The 8237-nt window shown below is 44.3% G+C and overlaps 1 protein-coding gene across 1 annotated transcript in view; it reads left to right on the forward strand.

The window, feature by feature from the left end:
* The first annotated feature begins 322 nt into the window (after positions 1–322).
* The window catches only part of LOC121859881, a 13850-nt gene continuing 5935 nt past the window's right edge, over positions 323–8237 (forward strand). Inside the window, exon 1 of the mRNA XM_042356839.1 lies at positions 323–369. The gene's annotated coding sequence lies outside the window, so the exon portion shown is untranslated. The remainder of the gene's footprint in view (positions 370–8237) is intronic.

Consider the following 8237-nt stretch of genomic DNA (forward strand, 5'->3'; position numbering starts at 1 on the left):
AATGTATGTATGTATGTATGTACAGTATGTATGTATGTATGTATGTATGTATGTACAGTTTGTATGTGTGTATGTATGTATGTATGTTTTCTTATCTAGGTGTATATATAACTTGGTAGTTTTTTGTACATGTTTGGGTGTGAGTGAATACTGAGTATATATTGTTTGTGTGTGTGTGTGTGTGTGTGTGTGTGTGTGTGTGTGTGTGTGTGTGTGTGTGTGTGTGTGTGTGTGTGTGTGTGACGTAGCAGCAGCAGTAGGCGGCAGAGGAGAGGCAGAGACTATATAAGCCAGGCCAGACACGGTGCTGGGACACAACGCTCTGGATACTGTAAGAAACACCTCTCTGTACACCTACTCAGCTGGAAGGTGAGTCACTAGGTGCTGACGTCATGTGCAAGAACGATCAATCCGTCTCTCTGTGTATCATTCCGCGTTCTAGAAAACCCAAAATAACTAAATCTTGTTCTCAAAATCAGCCGTGGATACTCCCTTTAGGGCTAAGTAGGTGAAAATGGAGGCTATACCTGCCCATAACATTGATTTGGTTATGTCATTAGCATGGGCTGGCTTATGGAGATCTCCTCTTCTACCATACAAAACCAAAACAAACGAATAATTAACCAAAAAAATCCTACCCGATGTGTTTTTGTTGTTTTTTTTTAAACGAAATGAAAAGAATTATTTTTGTTTTACCCCTGAGTAAATATTGAGTTATATAACCATTAGTATCCAGGTGAATCCACGAACGCTGTGTTGAAATTCTTTTCTCGCATAGTAATTGTGTTTCTTACAGAGGTGGTGTTCATTATCTCATCAGTGTTCATTTAGCTTCCAATGTGTGTTCTTGATGGAGGAGAGGGTTTAAAATTGTGTTCTATATTTTTTAAAGCTTGTTCAATTATGTTGTTTATGCTTGATTAGGTTTGGTATACAGGTGTTCAAGTTTGTTCATATAGTGTTCATCCTTGCTTGCTCGTATGTGGTGTTCAAGTGTTCAAATTTGTTCACATATGGTGTTTAGGGTTTAAATTTGTTCAGGTATAGTTTTCAAGTGTTCATAACTATATATGTTCAAGTGTTCAAGTTCATTTATGGTACATGTCCAAGTGTTCAAATGTGGTGTTCAGGTGTTCATATGGTATATAGGTAAATGTAGAGGTTATATTACTCATTAATACAGGTGTACGTACATGTACAGGTATGATTATGGTTCATGCACAGGTAAAATCAGGTATGGTACAGAATAGTAACCAGAGAGAGAGAGGGGGGGGGGGGGGGGGGGGGGGGGGGGGGGGGGGGGGGGGCCATCTGTCACCATTACCCCTCCTACAGCGCCTCTTCCAGTAGAACACCTTGCAGCTTATGGTGGTGGCGGGCGGGTGATGTACTGTTAAGTAACCCAAGCACGACGAGGGCAAGAGGATGAGGAGGAGGTAGGAAGAAAACAGAATGTGAGAGCAGATTTCCTTCAGTAGAATAACACGCCAGGGGGTTGAGGGAGGGCGGGATCATCCTGAAGAGGTTATCTCTCCTGTGTTGTGGTTATCGTTGGTAGAAGAAGATGAGGGAAGGAAGAGAAGTAGGTGAGGGAAGGAAGAGAGGTACTGTGGGTGAGGGAGGAAAGGATAAGAGGGGAATACACCGTCAACATAATTCAGAAATATTACAGGTAAATAATTAGATCTAAATTCAGGTACACTAATTTGCATGTGTTGGTTGTAGTATTACTTAGATATTAATAAAGTGAATCAGACAAATTTGTTCTTACTTTGAAAGATAAAAGGAATTTCTGAGAGAGAGAGAGAGAGAGAGAGAAGGGAGAGAGGCAGGAGTCAGTAAAGATGTTATGTGTTTACGGTAGACAGATAAAAGGTGGATGATGCAGAAGATGATAATAATAAGATAGAATTGGTGAGTCATGACGCCTTGAGGATAAATACTGTACCCCCCCCCCTGACGATCCTCCACCACCACTATCACCACAATTATCACCATCATCTCCACCCACCACCATTATCACCATCATCTCCACCCACCACCATTATCACCATCATTCCACCCACCACCATTATCACTATCATTCCACCCACCACTATCACCACCCCCATTCCACCCACCACCATTATCACCATCATCATCTCCACCCACCGTATCACCCTCATCTCCACCCCCACCATTATCCCCCTCATCTCCACCCACCACCATTATCACCTCATCTCCACCCACCACCATTATCACCATCATCTCCACCCACCACTATCACCACCATCATCTCCACCCACCACCATTATCACCATCATCATCTCCACCCACCACCATTATCACCCTCCATCTCCACCCACCATCATCACCATCATCTCCACCCACCACCATTATCACCCTCATCTCCACCCACCATTATCACCATCATCCTCACCACCATTATCACCCTCATCTCCACCCACCACTATCACCACCATCATCTCCACCCACCATTATCACCATCATCTCCACCCACCACCATTATCCCATCATCTCCACCCACCACCATTATCACCCCTCATCTCCACCCTACCATTTCACCATCATCTCCACCCACCACCATTATCACCCTCATCTCCACCCACCACTATCACCACCATCATCTCCCCACCACCATTATCACCCTCATCTCCACCCACCACCATTATCCATCATCTCCACCCACCATTATCACCATCATCTCCACCCACCACCATTATCACCATCATCTCCACCCACACCACCATTATCACCCTCATCTCCACCCACCACCATTATCACCATCATCTCCACCACCACCATTATCACCATCATCTACACCCACCACCATTATCCCCTCATCTCACCCACCACCATTATCACCATCATCTCCACCCACCACCATTATCACCATCATCTCCACCCACCACCATTATCACCATCATACCCACCATTATCACCATCATCTACACCTACCATCATCACCATCATCTCACCCACCACCATCATCACCATCATCTCCACCACCACCATTATCACCATCATCACCCACCATCATCATCCCTCATCTCCACCCACCACCATTATCACCATCATCCCCACCCACCACCATCATCACCCTCATCTCCACCACACCATTATCACCATCATCTCCACACACCACCATTATCACCATCATCTCCACCCACTATTATCACCATCATCTCCACCACCACCATTATCACCATCATCTCCACCCACCACCATTATCACCCTCATCTCCACCCACCACCATCATCACCATCATCTCCACCCACCACCATTATCACCATCATCCCTAACCACCCTATCACCATCACCCCCATCAACACTCTAACGCAACATTACTTAGATTTCACCGTCGTAAGTTTTATTTGTTTTATATATATCTTATGTTTATGGAACTAATCGATTAATATTAATTCCTGGAAACATTTTATTGGATTTTCTCAGTTTGAAATATCACCGAAACTGAAATATATATATTTTCACTTTGCTTTAAATAAACAATAGATATTTTAAAACATGAGATAAACATTTTGTTTTAATTTTAATCATTGTCAAAATAATAATAATAATAATTGGATTCATTTTATTATCGTCATTAAAAATAAACTTCAACATACAATAAATTTCCTCATACTTTGTTGAATATAAAATTTACAACCGTGTCTTAATAACGATGACTCATGTTTATATCTCACAATAATGTCACTTGCATGTCTCTCTCTCTCTTTCTCTCTTTCTGTCTCACCTTCATATCTATGTCACATATCGCTCAAGGCAGAGACAGGACACGTCTCTCGTTAACAAATACCAGAAAAGATGTCAGAGTGAAGATGATGTGAAGTATGCATTTCTAACTTAACCTCTCTCTCTCTCTCTCTCTCTCTCTCTCTCTCTCTCTCTCTCTCTCTCTCTCTCTCTCTCTCTCTCTCTCTCTCTCTCTCTCTCTCTCTCTCAATTCTCTTTCAGTCAAATTATGTTATAGCCTCAAGTGTTATGTACAGCAATATTAATTCCTCTCAAATTTCAACATAAACAAATGTCATAAATAAGTTAAAATAACTCAAAATATTCACGAACAGTTTCTTGTTTTGTCATAAATATTAAAAGTGGAGTTATAAATAATTTACTCTCTACTTCAGAGTCTATTCTCCAGAGCAATATTAATTAGATCTTCCTTTTAAAACATATTAAAAAAATAGTTCATGGTTCGTATTAACTTTTTCCATCTTCAACTCGTAATAGATGCAGGTATTAAGGGCGATATAAGCACATACTTCTGAATAATAACTTATAACTCACTGAGCTAACACTTAACACCACTAACAAAACACTCCATAATCCAGCATTAATATTGATGAATTAATACAGAGAAGTAAACGTAGTAATGGTATGTATGTATGTATTGTATGTATGTATGTATGTATGTATGTTGTCGTTGTTTGAAGTTGATGTGACACAGTGATATATATTGTTTGTTGTTGTTAAATTGTGTTTATTTGTTATTGTAATTCTTTTTGTAATATCTGTATCGAAATTGTAGCCTACCTGTACTTACACCTGAATCTATTACTGTACCTACATCACCACTTGTATCTATACATAACAACACCTATACCTGTAATTAACTTATACCTTAACTACCTATACCTGTAACTAGCTTCACCTGTACTTATACCTGTAACTAACCTTTTACCTGTACCTATACATAACTAACACTACCCTGTAACTACATACCTGTAACTACATATACCTGTAACTAACCTTTACCTATACCTGTAATTAACCATACAACTACCTACCTGTAACTAACCTTTTCCTTATACCTGTAATTAACCTATACCTGTACCTGTATCTATACCTGTACTATCGCTTCTATATCAAACCACCGCTATTCACTTCCACCATCACGCACCACACCATCACGGCACCACCACCATCACGGCACCACCACCATCACGTCTCCACCACCATCACGGCTTCACCACCATCACGGCACCACCACCATCGTCTCCACCACCATCACGGCTACCATCACGTCTCCACCACCATCACGGCACCACCACCATCACGTCTCCACCACCATCACGGCACCACCACCATCACGTCACCACCACCTCGCACCACCACCATCACGTCTCCTACCATCGCTTCCACCACCATCGTCTCCACCACCATCACGGCACCACCACCATCACGTCTCCACCACCATCACGGCACCACCACCATCACGGCACCACCACCATCACGGCACCACCACCATCACGTCTCCAACCATCACGCCTCCACCACCATCACAGCACCACCACCATCACGGCACCACCACCATCACGTCTCCACCACCATCACGGCACCACCACCATCACGGCACACCACCATCACGTCTCACCACCATCACACCATAACACAATGATGTGGGTTATAGTGTCTTTAGGTGCAATATGGAGAACATCCGTTATACGAGAGACTTGATGTGTGTGTGTGTGCGTGTGTGTGTGTGTGTGTGTGTGTGTGTGTGGAGATAATTACACTCTCCAGCACCTGGCATTACAGGTACACATCAATTTATAATAAAGCAGTGTTGATAATAATGTGTTGGTCGTTGTAGAGGTTAATGAGATATACAGTATATAATAGTATTTGTATGAACGAGGTGTGTGCTTGCTTGCTTGCTTGCTTGCTTGCCGATGTTAACAATATGACACAATTAACTCATCCTTTGCGAATTAACAACACACGTTCATTTTGGACTTATATGACATACAGACAGACTTATTTTTCCTTGTGTTAAATACTAAATAACCTTAACTTTCACGTACAGAGATTATTAAAAGACAATTCACATTCGACTGAGTTCTGCTTGGAGTAACTGAGGAGGTGTCTAAGGCGTGATATTATTAGTAGAAAAAACCTGGGAAATTTCTCAGATTGATGACCGAATTCCGACTTGCTTGGATTTGGCGGGGGATTATCGTGCTAGATAGATAGATAGATAGTTAGATAGATAGATAGTTAGATAGTTAGATGTTAGATAGTTAGATATATAGATAGATAGATAGATAGATAGACAGATACTGTATCGTCTGGTAGCAATGTCAGCCATCGCCCTTCAATGATTTGTCGGATCCACGAGTATGGGGGCATGACGCGGGCTGATTGGTCCCATAACCCATAATTGGTTCTTGACTATCATTACGTCAGCTTGGATCGCTCCCTAGCCCTACCTAACCTAACCTAAGCTAACCAAATCTAAATCCACCTAACCCTAACCCACAAAGCTAATCTTTTAAACTTGCGACGTGGAGGACAATACTAAGCTAACTTACGGTGGACGAGTCAATCAACGCACACAAGCCAGCATCTCAGTGGGTTTCACCAAATTATACGTCTTATGCTGATTTCGTCGCGTGAAGGAAATGGTGGTGTGGTGAATGTAGGAGTGGTGGTGGTGGTAGTAATAGTGGTAGTAGTGGTGGTAGTAGTGGTGGTGGTGGTGGTAGTAATGTGAAGATGGTGGTGGCTGTGGTGGTAGTGGTAGTAGCGCAGGAGGAGGTGGTAGTAATGGTGGGTAGTACTGGTAGTGGTGGTGGTGAAATGTAGTGAAGGAGGTGGTGGTGGAGACTGGTGGTGGTGGTGGCGCAGGAGGTGGTGGTGGAGACTGGTGGTGGGAATGGTAGCGGAGGTGGTGGTGGTGGTAGTAATGGTGGTAGTAGTGGTGGTAGTACTGGTGGTGGTGGTGGTAGTAGTGAAGAGGTGGTGGTGGTAATGTGGTGGTAGTAGTGGTGGTAGTAGTGGTGGTGGTAGTGCTGGAGGTGGTGGTGGAGACTGGTGGTGGTGTAGTGGCGCAGGGGAGGTGGTGGTGGTGGTGGTGGTGGTGGTGGTGGTGGTGAGTGAGGTGGTGAGGTGGTGGTGGGTGGTAGTACTGTGGTGGTGGAGTCAGTGGTGGTAGTGGTGGCAGGAGGTGGTGGTGGTGGTGGTGGTGGTGGTAGTAGTGGTGGTGTGCTGGTGGTGGTGGTGGTAGTGAAGGTGATGGTGGTGGTAGTGGTGTGAGTAGTGTGGTGGTGTGTGGTACTTGGAGGTGGTGGTGGGACGGTGGTATTAGTAGTGGTACGCCAGGAGGTGGTGGTGGTAGTAATGGTGTGTAGTAGTGATTGGTAGTACTGGTGGTGGTGGTGTGGTAGTAGTGGAAGGAGGTGGTGGTAGTGAAGAAGGTGGTGGTGGTAGTAATGGTGGTGATAATGGTGGTATTAGTGTGGTGGTGGTAGTACTGGGTGGTGGTGGAGACTGGTGGTGGTGGTGGTAGCGCAGGAGGTGGTGGTGGTAGTAATGGTGAGGTATTAGTGGTGGTAGTACTGGTAGTGGTGGTGGTGAAGTGTGTAGTGAAGGGAGATTGAGGTGGTGGTAGTAATGGTGGTAGTAATTGGTGGTAGTAATGGTGGTGGTAGTGGTAGCGCAGGAGGTGGTGGTGGTAGTAATGGTGGTAGTAGTGGTGGTAGTACTGGTGGTGGTGGTGGTAGTAGTGAAGGAGGTGGTGGTGGTAGTAATGGTGGTAGTAGTGGTGGTAGTAATGGTGGTAGTAATGGTGGTAGTAGTGGTGGTGGTAGTACTGGAGGTGGTGGTGGTGGAGACTGGTGGGGGTAGTTGTTCTCAGTCTAGTGACACACATACACTCCCTACCAACTACCTCTTTATTACTCCTCCCTGTCCTCCCTTCCTCCTTATTACTCCCTCCTGTCCTTCCTTCCTTTCTTTCCTTCCCTTCCTCCTTCTACATCACCCTCTCGCTTCCTCCCTCCTTCCTTCATTACCCCTTCCTTCCCTCTCGTCTTCTCCTCTCCCCTTTTCTCTCATCCTCCGTCTCTTTCCCCTACCTTTTCTTTTCTCCCTCCGACACGCCCCTCCATTCCTCCTTGTTGATCCCCCTTCCTCCTTCTCCCTTCCGCCTTTACCTCTCTTCCTTCCTCCCATCACTCATCCCTAAGGGTGCAGACGGCCCTCACTATTGACAACACCTGGTTAGTGGTTATTACAGGTGTATTTATAGTCATACCTGGTTAGTACCCACGTGTTGTGTGTCGTTCTCTCTCTCTCTCTCTCTCTCTCTCTCTCTCAGACACACACCTGTCGTCCCTGGCCTCATTGTTTACATCATTATCACCACATAATTAGACCATCACAACAGGTAGGTCACTCTCCCAATTACCAACTTATGTTTAATACTGTGACATATG

This window comes from Homarus americanus, unplaced genomic scaffold, assembly GCF_018991925.1.
Source record: "Homarus americanus isolate GMGI-L3 unplaced genomic scaffold, GMGI_Hamer_2.0 scaffold31564, whole genome shotgun sequence".
Taxonomy (NCBI): Eukaryota; Metazoa; Arthropoda; class Malacostraca; order Decapoda; family Nephropidae; genus Homarus; species Homarus americanus.